Source organism: Falco peregrinus, chromosome Z (genome assembly GCF_023634155.1).
Source record: "Falco peregrinus isolate bFalPer1 chromosome Z, bFalPer1.pri, whole genome shotgun sequence".
In the NCBI taxonomy this organism is placed as follows: Eukaryota; Metazoa; Chordata; class Aves; order Falconiformes; family Falconidae; genus Falco; species Falco peregrinus.
Window position 1 is genome coordinate 68,158,608 of NC_073739.1, and position 15,953 is coordinate 68,174,560.

The following is a 15,953-nucleotide window of genomic DNA, read 5'->3' on the forward strand; positions in this document are numbered from 1 at the left end:
CTGGAAATATGATGGTTATTTATTCCATTTATTTTCATTTATTGTAAGTGACTCTTAAATTGCTAGATTCTTAGCCAATTTGGCCCTTGATTTTCCTGATGACTTAGTACAGTTACAGCAGGAATGGCTGATTTCAGTGAGGAAAAGCTAGATCATATGGAATCATACAATCATTTGGGTTGGAAAAGACCTTTCAGAACAGGTCCAACTGTTAACCTAGGACTGCAAAGTCCACCACTAAACCATGTCCCCAAGCACCACATCTATGTGCTTTTAAAACACCTCCAAGGATGCTGATTCCACCACCTCCATGGGCAGCACATGCCAATACCTGACAACCCTTTTGGAGAAGAATCTTTCCCTAATACCCGATACAAACCTTCCATGATACAACTTGAGGCCATTTCCTCTTGTCCTAACATTTGTTTCTTGGGAGAAGAGACTGACACCCACCTTGCCACAATCTCCTCTCAGGTAGCTGTAGAGAGCAGTAAGATCCTGCCCTGAGTCTCCCCTCCAGAGTAAACACCCCCAGTTCCCTCAGCTGCTCCTCAGAAGACCTGTGCTCTGGACCCTTCACCAGCTGCACTGCCCTTCTCTGGACACGCCCCACCACCTCAGTGTCCCTCTTGCAGTGAGGGCCCGAGGCTGAACACAGGAGTCGAGGGGCGGCACCACCAGTGCCCAGTGCAGGGGGACAGCACTGCCCTGGCCCTGCTGGCCACGCTGTTTCCCATACAAGCCAGGATGCTGTTGGCCACCTTGGCCGCCTGGGCACACACTGCTGGCTCGTGTTCAGCCGGCTGCCGACCAGCACCCTCAGGTCCTTTTCTGCTCAACAGCTTTCCAGCTGCCCTTCCCCCAGCACTGAGCCTGGTTGAACCTCACACAACTGGCCTGGGCCCATCGCTCCAGCCTGCCCAGGTCCCTCTGCAGAGCCTCCTGCCCTCCCGCAGATCAACGCTCCCCACAGCTGGGTGTCACCTGCAAACTCTCTGAGGGGACACTCCATCCCCTCGTACAGGCTGTCGATAAAGCTATTAAACAGAACCGGCCCCAGCACGGAGCCCTGCGGAACACCACTGGTGACCCCTCGCCAGCTGGATGTAACTCCATCCCCCACCACGCTCGGGGCTCGGCCAGCCAGCCAGCTTTATACCCGGCGCAGAGTGCACCTGTCCAGGCCACGAGCAGCCAGTGTCTCCTGCACAATGCTGCGTGAAACGGTGTCAAAGACTTCTGTTGATTAAAATATTGAAAATGGAAGTGTTAAGAAAATCAAGGTGAATCTTGAGAGTTGATCCCTACATTTGTAAAGATTGACAAACCGCTCACTTGCAGCCACTCTGCAAAAGTACCTGTATGCATGCAGTAATCACTTTAACGATGTACATTGTACCACCCTATTTCCGAAAATTTCTGAAGATATTTACAAGTAATTTAATGAATGATAAGACAGTTAGTCTTGGAAGTAATAGTCTTGGCCGAAGGGAATTTAATATATGTCTTTCCAATTGCTTTTTCAGTCTTGAAATTTGGCTTACATAATTTCTAGTTTTGACTCAAGTTCAGCTCAGCTCAGTGAGATTGTACTGAACTGATTATCCCAATTAAGTAAAAAAGAAACAGATAACTTTTATGTTTGTATTCCTGGGAACCTGAAAACATTTACAGAGGTTTAAATAAGGTAAAAAGAAATTGTAATCCATGGAGATGCATGATTATAGCATCTATGTGATAAAATTGGCTCAAAATATAATAGGGAAAATTGTCTGAAGAGAGAAGAACAACACAGTGAATGTGTTTCAATAATGTGTGAGAGGTTTCTGAGAAAGTTATTGGGGAAATGCACAGGTCAGCCTGTAGATGAGTTCTGTCTCCTTTAGACTAAGGAGACACTTTAAATTTTGTGCCAGAAAAAAAACCCTTTCCACCTATTAGTAAAGCTGTTAGAGATGTTTCAGTAAGCATCAGGACACCTTGTTTTGTACCAAAATATCTTCTTTATATATATTTCTAAACATGTTCCAGTTACATATAAACATATAAGGGAAGTCTCAAGAAAAATGAAAACATGCAGACTTGCCATTGTAGGGAATATATAGAATTCTGCAATGCGATAGGGCATCTGTCCAGTATTTCTAATATGTGAGAGCATTCAGAAGGGCAGAGATAAGGAAAAGACTTCAAAACACAAAATTGCCATCAGTCCTTCTAGAACAGTAACAAAACCCTGTCTCCAATTTTGTATGCTTCAGACAAAATTCTATTACAAAACAAACTAAACCTGTGCTTTTCCTCCAATTTGAAGGGCTATTTGCTAGTCACCAATACAGCAAAGCTCGCTGGTGTCTGTAGATGGTATGCTCCTCAAAATGACACAGTCATTGCTAAATAACACTGGGATTAAATTCATATGTATAAAGACATAGGTACTATATAGTGAGAGATGTAGGAGCAACACTGAGCTCTTCCCACCAACAGGGAAGTAAGACAAAGTATAAAAAAAAAGTTTAGCTTTAAGCTTTAGTGTAATTTTCACTAGAATTCTATTATTAGCAGTTAAAATCTAATACTCTGAGATAATATTCAAGTAAATACTTAGTCGACATACCATTTTCTTTAAGCCAGTTCCAGTTTTAGACAGATACCGAGTTAGCTGTCCTCTACACCAGTGCTCACACTTGTCCATCCAAGGAGTCACTATCACTCTATGTAGCCACAATACCTAGCCAAAGCATCTGTAACAGGAAATAAAGCCACTCAAATCATGGTGAAGTTATAAACAGAATTATTCCTTTGGGTCGTTACTGTAAGTCTGTGGTGACTCGGATTAAAAACACACTAGCATGGTGGACGTGTCATGATCTAAGAGTGAATTTCACTGGGAGTAAAGCACCTTAAACTGATTTTTGGAGTGGGTTAGCACTGGTCCATTGATAAAAAGGCATTTCTTTTTAAAAAGAATGCCAATTAAAATGGAATTAATAACATGACTTAAAACAGTGCCTAATTCTTAATAAAAGCTTTAAATATTTTTGCATTATAAAAATTGAAGTAATGACTTAGATTACAACATGAAACAATAGCTTAAACTATCAACTGCCCAATCCTCCATAAGTTTTTAAAAAATATTTTAAGTTGTCTCATCTAGCCTAACGGGTGAACAAATGTTCAGCTGACATATTTTAACATTACATATTTTATTTGCCTTTTATTTAGGAACAGCAATGGAGGAAAAAAGAAGCGACGTATCAGAGGACCAAGGCTTATTTTATTCAAATCAGTGTTGAAATTTCCAAAGCAATTTTTTAATTTTATTTTCTTTTAAAGGTTATTAAACAGCAGCAACAGTTACCTCGAACAAAACAGAAGGATGTACAGGTGTTACACACAGATGTGTGGATTGCTGTGACAGTGACCTCTAGCTTTCCATCAAAGATGACACTGAGGCCCCCGATAGCTAAGCCTATGGCTGCTGGCAGGATAAATGCTCCTAGCAGCGTTCAATAAATCATGCCATCAGAGTCCCAAATGACATCACTACTTATTGTAACTCTTAGCATTACACTTTCTAATGATGGTTTTAACTTGTTCTTGTTTTTCCTTGTTCACTGTCATCTCATCTTTCACTGCCCATTAGCCTCATTTCTCTATTCTTTTTCCTTTCTTCTCTGAATCTTACACTATTAAGACCTTATTTTTTTTCTAGTGCTTCTCATTATTCCCTCTTTTCAGCTCTTCTGTCTATCCAACCCCTTCAGTTCCCCTCTTCCACCTCACTCTTGAAAGCTCACTTCATGAGCAGGTCAAGGAAGAGGGCTAAAATGGTTCTGTAGAGAACCCCATTTCTCTGCAGAAACTGGAGTTCTACAAGAGACGCCAGCAGGAATATTTCTAAACCTTTTATCCATGATTTTCTTATGTCAGTCACAAGCAAATCCCTGTTTCCTGCCAGCTCCTGAGGTAAGTTGCCTCTTGCCAGCATCCTCGTTGTTTCCATGAATTGTGGACATCTCTGTCTGCACAGTGGCAGTGCTCAGTAAGGCAAGTAATGGGGCCTCCATCTCAATTGCTCTGCAGCCCAGTAGCTAGAACATTTCTCTAGAAGTTGAGAGTTGAGGGTGTATGCTCATTGGCTGACATTAAGTTGTCGCTTACTGTCTCTGCAGCTGTCTCTTATCAATAGGAGTTACACCCTGAGGTCAAGCAGTGCTGAAGGTACGCTATCCTGCCTAAGCACAGCAAATGGCTTCCCAGTCAGTCTGAGTGCCTGTCTCAGGGCTGCAGATAAGCACCTAAGCCCATGTGAGAGGCAGAATTTCAGCTCCATTCCTTACTTGGCTGTCAGCTGTGCTCTCTTTACAACTGTTCTAAATCCCCTTCCCAAGAGCTTTACTGCTCCCATTCACTGCACAGGGAACCTGGATGGCTCAGCTATATTCATGGAATAGCTGCATTTACTGCCCACAGACAGGACAGCACGTAAGCACTGCTTCTCCCAATTCACATTTAGTCCCAGACAACAATGTTTAGTGAATAATAGCTCAAAGGGTACACAGACTGTTTCTGAAATCCGTAGTATTACTGGTGTCATTTGCCACAGCTGAACTTACTACCTGGCAAATTTCTCAATTGCTGAGCAAATATATGGTTAAAAAGCCTTAAAAAACCCACCTCTGTTGCCTATATCCAGATTGCAGTTTCTTAATTGCAAATACTCATGCCAGAAACTCAAACTGTAAAATACTTACCTTGCTAAAAATATTCCATTTAGCCCATTTTCTGCAACAGTAAATGTGATTCACCATGTCACCATCTGTTATCAGGTCCTGATGCTTTCCTGCTCTAACAACCTCCATTGCCGCCAACCTGTGACTGACCTTAACTAAGAATTTGTAACCCCAAATTAAAGGGATTGTCAAATAGTCTCAGTTTACCTGAAATTGGTAGGTTGGGAAGCAACCCAGCACCTTGCAAGATAGCCCTTAGAACTGAGGACTAATGACAGAACTCTAAATGAGAGGCCGAGAAAGATCGGACATTAGCACATGCAGACCTTCATGCTGCTGCAACTACACTGCTTCCTGTACCCAAGCAAAGTCATTTTGTGTTTTCTCAGCTATTGCTGCACAACCAACAGTGTTTGACCCCACAGGTGTAATTAGATTTGGGTCCCTGCATTTGTTCTCTTCAGAAGACTGGAACTGGGGATTAACACAATGTTCAGTCAACCTTCTTAAACTAAGGCACTCTTTAATCTTAAGGAACCAAACATAAAAGAAAGTGACATTTACAATAATTAATGAGCACATGCAACTGTCCCATCTAACTCTTACCAAAAGCATCCCACACTTGCATACAACAGCCTGACTTTCAGACTCCTTATGGGTGTCTTCCTTAGACACTTTCCCACTGTCCAGTGCTCCTATGGCTAAGAAAAGGGGTTTGGCTTTTTAACTGTTATATGCCATCTTTTATGGATGTTTCTCATCTAGTAAAAGAGTTGAGTAACCTGGCAAGAGCAAGAGTAGGTTTTTCTCTTTATAAATGATAGCTCAGACATTGTACTTAACATTAAACCTATACAAGGAAGTACACTGTGTGGGGTTTTACTTATTTCTTTAGCTTCTAGGAAACACCACCAAACGTGTACAGTATTCATCCCATTGACCATATCTTTTGGTAGTTATCCAGATCATTTGTTTGCTAGCTATGTTCATGATTACTACAAGTCAACCCATTTCCTGGTTTCCCTGTTACCTTAAGCCTGAAGTACAGGGTGAGCCAACAGTATCCAGAATGCAAAGTCACTGTTAAGCTAAATAACACCATAATCTAAACTAGTAAAAATCTGCAGTCTCTGCTATATCCCAAACAAGACTAGAAAAATTAAAAAAAATCTTAGGCAAAAAGGCTGTGTAGTTTTAAATCAAAACCACTGAAGTATTTGGAGCAACAAATCCACTCCTTTTATGTATTTGCTGCACTTTGTACAAAACCATGCTTATCATATTATTATTTCCTATTAAAAGCGTGTGCTAACTTGAAAAGGCTTTTCAGTAGATGACCAGCCTCAATTTCCAGTGGCGAGACTGCTGGCTGTCTATAACATAGGAAATGGGTGAAACAGAAGAAGTGGCAATGAAACAAAACCTGACACCCCTCAAGGACATATATGTCAAATGCAAAAGAAAATGTGCAGTATTTACAACAAAAAGATCTGTCTGAGGTAAATCTACAATGTGGTAAAGGAAGGTCGGGAGGGGAGCAAAAAAGGTAGAGAAGTTAATAAAAAAGGTTCAGAAATAACTGGGAGAAAAGGAGTAAGATTGCTTTTCCTTGGAAGAGAAGAAATACTTAACTACTTCACTTGATTTTTTTAAAAGGGAGATTATGTCAGTATTCTTGATTCTTACTAAAAAAAATAATGTCCATGGTATTAACAATTAATAATGAAGACCTTGCTTTTGTAAATCACATCTAAGCTTTCAGCATGAGTAGTCCCACTGATGTGAGCATGACAAGTTATGAATTAAAATGAAATTATTAATTAGTTTTTTAACACAGGTCTTAGTTATGCCATATTAATACTTTGATTTTCAAAACACATCAGTTTGTGTGCAGGATATAAAAATAAGTGGCATTTTCTGTAAGCCTAGTGAAGCTTTGCCTATTCTAGTAATATTATTTCTATATATTTCTAATTATATTATTTAAATTGTTAAAAGCAACTCTCCTTAAATACAATATATTCTTTAAAAGGATACAAAAATAATTCACTGTCATTGTTGAAAAATGTCATAAATGCCTTGGTGAGGTAGGGGGTTAGGATATAACCATTAATGAAGCAATGCCTATACAGTGTTAGGGTTTGAGCATTCACAATGCTGTCTTCCTTCCCTGACACACAAAACATGCAATAAGACCAAGGTTATATCCTAAAAGTAAAATAAAGATATCCTTTTGTAGGCAATTCCTCTACCTTAGTCCAGAGGGGTGCCGTATTACTTCAAAACCACAAAATGAGGAAAAACATGGAAAAAAAAAAAAGACAAAGTTTCTGGATTAAGATTTTTCAAATCTTCCATGTGACCTTTTTCTCTTTCCTCTTCTTCCTCAATTCTGCTTTGATTTTTCTCTAAAATGAGATCTAGGCTACCAGCAGTGAAGTAACCCGTTTTACAAATCCTGTTGGAGCCCCATCTGTTTTGGTTGAACTTTGTATTTATGTTGTTCCATCCAACACCCATAAACATTAATTCAATATATTATAAAATGCAGATGGGCTGTTTTGTGACTGATAAGGGCTTAGAGTGTGTTTATACTAAAACTTGTGTAGCGTGAGACCGATTTCTTCTAACATTCACAACATAAAGTATATTCTTGTGTAAACAGACTAACTTAATCATACAACTGTCCTTGATCTGTGGGAACAGCATAGAAAAATAGCCACAATTGAAACTAGGTCATTATTACTGATTTCTAGATGTAAATTTTAGTTATTTTACATTTTTATACAGCATTTTATATTTGATGCTTTCCTTTTATTCTTTCAAAATGGTGAAAACCTATGGTGCTAACACATACATCTTTCCAAATATTTCAAGGGTGAAATTTCCCATAAAATAATCAGTTGATAATGTTTTAACAAACTTTTCTTTATACATTTCCCATTCCTCAAAATCAATTATTAATATGTCTATCATTGTCTTTAAACTATTTCAGATTTACAGAGATGCTCTATGAAGTTTTGGTGTGCAAAACAGTGATGAAATATTACATAAGGAGATTTATCTTAGTTCTTGTGTTGATGATTTTTTTTTTATGCAGCTATGGACAGTTCTATACTATAAACTCTATTTTTATTTTCTTATTGAATTAAATTTTTATATTCCTACATTATTATCTAAATTCTGTAAACTACACAGATATAGCTCTTGACACAGTATTTCATACTGATAAGAGTATGTTAAAAGAGAAATACAGCTGGATAGACTCCTAAAATACTCAGCATTGATTTACACATTTCAGTAAACTCAGTCACAAGAGCAGAGCTGGGTAAATAGTAAGCAAAATTCTTCATGGAGACATTTACAAACCCCTTCCAATTTAGCTATAGTCCCACACCTTATACTTGCTTGTTTTAAAAAATATTCAGCAGGATTGTTTTATTGGATTATGTCAATATGCAGCCATGATAATTCTGGTGCCAGTATTAGTATTTCATTTGAGCTCGATAATATTTTAATCTGTTTACATGGTCAAGAAAGGCACAATATTATGTAACATAATTCCAACACATATCATAGATAAAGTCTCATAAATCATTAAAATCTTAGAGTGAACAGTTTTCCAGCAATGCAGTACTTTACAGATGTTCACATAAAGATGTTTAAATAATGAAGAAGTGATGCATATATTCATAAAAATGGCAGGGCGAAGGTCTTCAGCATTCTGAGGTCCTTTAAACTTGAATTCTGCTGTGGAATCAAAGAAGAAGGAAAATCATGTTTGGGTTGCATCAAGCCAAACATTTTTGTCATCTCTGTTTGTGACTGAAATGGGAGATAGAGAAGTTCTGGTCCATTTAACACAAAACTGATATTTTTAAGCCTGAAACAAAAAGTTTAATTTTGGGACACTCATTTGAGGAAAACCAAGAAGCCATAAAACTGTGCTATGAAGAAATGTCCTTTTATTTTGTAGCTTGTGAGGCCTAAGGAGACCTCATGTTGATGTCTCACATCTTGTCCTCTTGACATTTATTGAAGTATTTTCTAGAAGGTGAAACAGCTTCAACAAGAGCACTCCACTCTAGAAGTTTCCCCTAGCTCCTATCTAGAATCCTTGGCAGAAGCCAGGTTTGCTTTTGTTCCTGCCTTTGAACCTTCAGCTCTGTTTGAACAGTCACTCAGGAGGATTCCAGGCCCTTGCTCAGTGCACTTTTGGTTCAGACAAAAAAGAAACAGCTTTACAAGCACAGAGCAAGAACATTCGTCTGAGACATGTGTATTTATGACATGCTGTTTAGAAGCACAAGATCTGTCTCCTGTAAAGGAAGGAACTCAACTCAACTTTCCCATATTTGGACTGAATACATTAGCCAGATTACTCAGTGAAGGAGATTATTTTCCGCTGGGGAATAAGTATACATAAAATTAACCAAAATAAATAATGTAAGATCTCCCTTAGAAGGCATTTTTATTACTTGATAAAAAGAGCAATTGTTCACATATCACTCTGATACCCATAAGAAGGAAGAAGGAATAAGTAAGAGGAATGTCCAGGAAAATGAGGCATAGTTTGAGCACCTCTGGAGTTTGGAAATCCTTAATTCTCAGAAAAAATATTTGATTGACATTGTTATTAGTGTTGTACAGGCCCATGTTCCTCAAATGGTGAAAATAAGATCAATGAAAAAATCAAAGATTTTTAAGCATATGCACAAGCAGGGAAACAGACAGAAACGAGGATAAAGAGATAAAAGAAAAAACCCCAAACAGACTAAACTTTAAATGTGAATTTATATGTGAATTAAAAAACAGCCACTGCAATATGCCTACAAGAATGAAGGTAGTTCCTTCATTCCCCTCCCCTCTTCCTCCCCCAAAATTGTGATGAAATATCACAGATTAAGTTCAAGCTTCCACCACAGCCACTACTTTTGGCTTTGTGCTTTAAGTCCCTTTTGCTAGACCAGCATTGGAGCTTGTGCAAACCCACAGTGAGCTGGGGTGGGGAATGAAACAAAAAAACAGGCATACATAAAAATCAATTTTCAACAAGATCAGCTCTTGAAGTGGTTTAGTGCAAAACGATACATTACACATCATGCTGATTCAAGAGAGGGGACGGGACCACTGCAACCACCATTGATAGGCTGTAGCTATTCTGAGAAGTTTCCCAAGTCCAAATCTGATCTCACATACACTGATTAAAGTCAAGTAGTCTACTTATCCCTTGCACAGGTGAGAACATAAATCTTCTAGTCTAAAATATAAACCTTCTACTGAAGTACAGAATATGTCACTTTACATCAGGGGTCCTAAAAATGCCAGTTGAGCTGTACTGCATGAAACAGTTCATGTGAGAAGGACACAACATATCATCACAAAGTGGAGTTTTAGAAAACAGAAGGCTAAATAACACAATGCAATTATGTCAGTTACTTCTTTACCACAGAGGTGGCAAGGATACCTTGGGTCTGGGGAGAGGGAGGCTGCCTAGTGGGCAAGGACACAAACTAACCCAGAAGGAATGCTCACTGTGATAATGTAAACTGCATCTCTAAACCATTTTCCAGATAGTCTGGGAACAGATCTGTGGGTCCCAGCTTATGAGGGCACAGAGCACCAAATCAAGCAACTGCCGCCTCACAGTCTGGAATAAAAAATGTCCTTGTTCCACCTAAATAGACACAAGCACTTTTGAGGACATGAGTTTCCCCACTGCATGATCCATAGAAGCAATCCTTGTTAAGACCAGTCCTCACTTCTGTCCTCCTACCCAGGGAGGAGTGGCATAGTGTCCAATAAATTATTTTAAACACCACCTGTAATTCAGAAAAACAGGGAAAAAAAGACATAGTTACTCTCCATAAAAGCATTTGATTGTGAGTTCAGAAACTCATTTCCTTTAGTAGCATATGGCCCATTAAATTCTTTCACATTCTTAAATTATGTATTGTCCTATGGTCATATAACATTTTAAGAAAGTAACGCAGCGTTTCTAATTCTTCAGGAAGAAACAAGCATGGAGACCTGTATACTTGTATTCAGTCTTTATCTGTTGCAGTATTCATCTCCAGGTTTTAGCCAATTTACCCAGGTTATCCTGAAATATTTTGTACTGGTAAAAGCAGTGTATTACAAACTTCATCCAGTGAGTTCAAAGGATACAACATTTTACGCAGCCTTTTGCAGCTTGCTTTATTCTGTGCATTTTACTTTATGATTTACATCCAGAAATAACTGGGGAAAAAGGAGTAAGTTTATGTTTCATAACTTCATACTACAGAATATGAAGAGAATTTGAAGTGACAGGATTTGCTAAATTCCACCTTGATACGTATGTGTTTCTGAGATCATAGCAAATAATAGACATCTGAGTGGAAGGGAACTGTGCAAGTACCACTGCCCTTTGTCAGAACTATTAAGTTAGATATCTGAGGCCCTGTATATTCAGTATTTTTGAAAGTTAAAAATTGCCTTTTTGCTGTACACAGGACTGCTTGTCAAGCTGACTGGTGCAATTTTTTTTTTGTCTAGGGTATTCTGTGAGATGGGTAGGATTGAGGGTTTTGGGGAATATGGGGGGCTTAAACACAACAGGTGAACAAGAAAGGGAATGTTGTAGGTACATAAGCCAAAAGGACAACAAAAGTGGATAGTTTAGTTTTAATTTAAAAGTTGCCTCACATCATACATTTTTTTTCCTAAGCAACTGCTTTTACAGCAGAAGCTGAGGCCTAGAGCATTTCTTCCAAGAAACATTCCCCTTGTCTCCTCATCAATGTGCTGATCACTGCTACAGGTAATAGCACATGGCAAAAGTTGCAACACTCAGAGCTGGGGGATAGCTAATTGTATACATGAGGCTCCTGTACACTGCCTCAGCTGCTCTCTCAATTGCTGGAGGCAAGCTGTCTGTCCTACTAGAGTGTAGGCATATGTTCTGGAACCTGCTTCCTGCATCGGACTAGTTGCAAGTGTCATGAGGTAACCAGAGATTCCTAGTCTGCTGTGGGCTGCAGGTGTCCCCAGACTATCTGCTTGTTTCTGCCTGCAACTGCCTTCAGTTTCTTGTATTCTTCACTGTTTCTCTTACTGTTGTCTTCCAGGCTGTGAGCTTTGCCAGCAGTTGTACAGAAGACTTAAACTCCATTGGGCAAAGAGATTTCCTTCGGTATCAGGAAGCGGGGAAAACAAAAAGCAATTACAGATTTTCTTCAAAAGGCATGAAGTACATGCAGCTGGAATATGCAGTAAAACAAAGGCATGGACAATGTGACTGAACTATTTCCAGGCTGGTAGACAATACATTGGAGGAGTAGTTGCAGAAAAGAAGCTACAAATACCCTTTTCGGCTACAGTCAAAGTCAGTGCTTTGAGGTTAAGGAACAGTATGGAGGACCGGATGGAGTCCAGCTGTCTTTTGTTGGTATCATAGTTTAACTTTGATATTCTAGTTTAACCTTAAAACTTATCTGATAGTGTTCCATTGGTAAAGTACACTATCTTTAAAAAATAATATGGTTAAATGTCTTAATGTAAGCAAGCACCTGCAATAACTTCCCCGCAATATAGCTTCAAATTCATGTACTTTCAAATACTAGTGTACTTTCTCATATAAATGAGATATTTCCTCTTTCTGAATTAGATCATTAATAAATAGTGTTATTTTCTGTTTTGAGAAAGAGAAAAATCACTCCTGGGTATCTAAAGAAACATGACCACCCGTAGTTTAAGCAAAACCAAGTAGGAGAGGTTTGTGTTAAACTATCATCTTGTAGTTAATAAACAGCCATCCATATATATGGACCAGCGTTACTTACTCCGTTACAGTAGCACATACTTCATTCCTTCTCTAAACTGAACTATAAGCACTTTTCTCTGGTGAAATAGAACAGTCTTGAAACTATGCTAGAGATCAGGGGTCCTCAAACTGTTTAACCAGGGGGCCGGCACGCGGATGAAGTGGCAGGCAGCCATCTGCGGCTGCTTCGTTCCCCCCCGCAACCCCTGGCGGGGGGTGGGGGGCGGGGGGGTGTGGAGGGGTCTGTAAATACCGGGGGCCGGACTGAGGACCCTGGGGGGCCGTAGTTTGAGGACCCCTGCTAGAGATCATTAAAAATACCACTCAAATTATCCTTTGATCTGAAATGGCATGTAAATTTTTGCCACAGCAGTTTATTTCACTTTTGATAGTGGAGAAATCTATCCTCACATGACCATGATGTATTGGTCAAAACTGATTTAATCATGTAATTGACAGGTCCCAAAGGAATTGATTGAGGGGTGTAAATGACTCAACTCTTCTCATATCTTGATGTTTCAGTACTTGGAATTGCTTACATTCTCTGAGTTACATAAGAATTTTCAACATGGTCATCAGAAAGGACTAGACAGCTTCAACAGCACCACCAGCAAAAGTCCTTAAATTAGATCATGTATTGACCTCTCCAAGTTTTCCCAGTTTGGAATGATTCTGTTTATTTGTATGTTATTTTAGTGATACCTTGTTAAATTATGTGAAAATTCTCCCTCCTGGAAAAGTCTAGTTGATTTTCAGTACGATGCAAGAAACGCACTGGGTTATGGGACAATTAACACTGTGTGCAAGCTTCATTATATTCTCTGAAACTGAAATGCCATCTGCTTTAGTTTGTAATACTTCTGCCACTATACCTTCTTCTGCCTTTTACCAAGGAGCTTCAGGAAGGAAAAGTAATTTTTGAAAGCAACACTGCTTTCTAGATCTAGAAGATCTAGAAGAGAATCTAGAAGAGATTATTTAAGAAATCATTGCCAAGCCCTAAAGAGGCACAAACTGATGACAAATTGCATGCATTAAAGTATAGGCAAAATGCTGACTGTTGTACAACACAAGCAGTTCTGACTGAGCCTTAAAAGTAGTGAGTGAGCAAAATTACACACACAGGTGTATTTTTACTTCAGAAATTGCTAAAACACTAAAATTACAGATAAGATGACTTAACTTTCTTCAGTTATATGTTGTTAGCAAGAATTCACTGCTCTACTTCAGAAAAAAAGTATCATAATTGAAGGAATAAAAACTACCATATTTCTCCTTGGACTTTTTTTCTTTAGATAAAATGAAATAGTAAAATACTGGACTGTTGTCAAATCTAGACTTTCTTGAATGAGAATAAAAGACAGCATTTAAAGACTGAACTATGTAAAAATGCTTTGGTTTGGAGGAGATTCACAATGACAATAACAAGAGTCTGCCTGTCTTGAGGCAATGGAAGATTACTTTTTTTTAATAGATTATTATGTGAGTACTTTAGAGAAAATGTAACCCTTAGGAGGTATGTAACAATTTAAACAACAGCTAGTATGAAGCTAAGATAGATCCAGGGAAGAGAGATGTTCTTCACATAGGCATTTAGAAGAATTACCTACTCAGCCTGAAAACACCATTTAGCTGGCACCTTACCTTGAAGACACCGAAATGCCGCAGGGTGCCACGGGCTGTGCCTTTGATAGGCATTACTCAAAAAGGGCTAACTCTGTACATCACATGTTCGTTTTGACAGGACTGGGGTGCTCAGCTTCCCTGCTCAGACTGCACTATAATCCATGTGCCTTGTGTGTTTCGGGGCATGTTTTTTTAGCACTGCCAAGGACTAGCTCCCTGACCGAAGGTGGCCAGTCCCCTAACACTAAGTCCATTTAGGATAGCCAAAGAACAGGCCCATAGTGAGTCCCAGGAGCCAGAGTTGGAGGTCAGCAGGTAGGATGTTCCCATCAGCAGGAGAAAGGGCTGCAGCTTGAAGTCCCCTCCGCTAGGCACCCCCTCACCCAGGGCAATGCCCCCAGCAGCCTGTCCCACCATGCCAGTGAGGCTGCCCCACTGAGCGTCCCCACTCAGTAACTGGGTTTTAGTGGCTGGCAGTAGCATGCAAGGGATTTAACTTCACAAGGGCCTCTTCCTGGTCTTTGCTCCAAGGTCTGTTACTAATTAAACTGTCATTAGACAAAACGCTCATGTAATGATTGGAGTGGGGCCTAGCACACAACGGGCACCACCACTTGCTTGCACTGCTTGTCATGCTGGCCCCTCCCTGGCCTCTCACACCTGTGTCTCTATGGGCTGTGCCTAGGCTGTCCACCTCCTCAAAATGAGAAATAAAGACATACCTGAAGGAGGCAGATGTCTGGTCACAGCGCCCATTGCCAGCCCCAGGCCCACCCCCCTACCCCCCCTGGCAGCTCTGTCAGGAGCAAGAGGAGCTGGGATGGGGACAAGCTGCAGTGGGGGCCTAACCTCCACGCTGAGGGCAGGATCTGAGGTGGGCACGCTGAAAACATGGTCCAGGCAGGGACTGGCAGCCTGGTCTGGGTGGAAACAGGGGCATGGGCAGGCTGGGGGAGGCTGGGGCCAGACAGGACCTGCTGGTGCCCTCTGGGCCTGACACACATAGGTACCAGGTAGGACATGAGAGGCCTCATATGTGGAGGGAGGAGGAGGGCACTGCCTCTATGGCTTCATACTCCATTTGTGTTCTGCTTTCTGACTTGTGAGGAAATGCTGAGATTGGTACTTGCAGGTGCTGGAGCTACTCAGAGTGCCAGGAACACCTCAGGACTGGGGCTTGGCACCTTCCTCTGCCACCGGGGCTTCTTCTGCTTCCCACCACAGGGCTGTTTTTCACTACCAGAAAAACATGACTTGATACCTACTGGATAAGACTTTCATGCTGAAAGTAAAATTGAAAATATGAAATTAAATGAAAAATTGGATTCCCAATGTTGTTTCAAGAAGTTACTGAACAAAGTACCTAAAGGGGGTTTAGAGTATTTTCAGTCACTCCCCAATGAGCACTCTGACTGCATGGCCACAGGTTCATGCTCCTTTTCAGCCTGTCTCTTCAGGCCAATTAATCTTTAATTATGCTGTGACAAATATAAAAGCTATTGCAGAGTGGGTGGGGAGTGAGGGATGGGGCTGGAGCCTGCCATGGTGAAAAAGCAAGTCCCATCTCAGTGCTGCCTCAACAGGGGGATTTTATCCTGCTCTGTATGTTGACACATGTCATTTTACAATTTCTTATTCATCAACCAATTTAGGTCAGGGTCAGTCTCTAGGACAGATAGATCTCTACATCTGTTCTAACTATAAATGTAGAAAGGGCAGTTTAGTTGGGATGTTGGCATCAATAACTCCTGCCTTGAGAATGAGCTTGCAATATCTGATTATGTACTTTA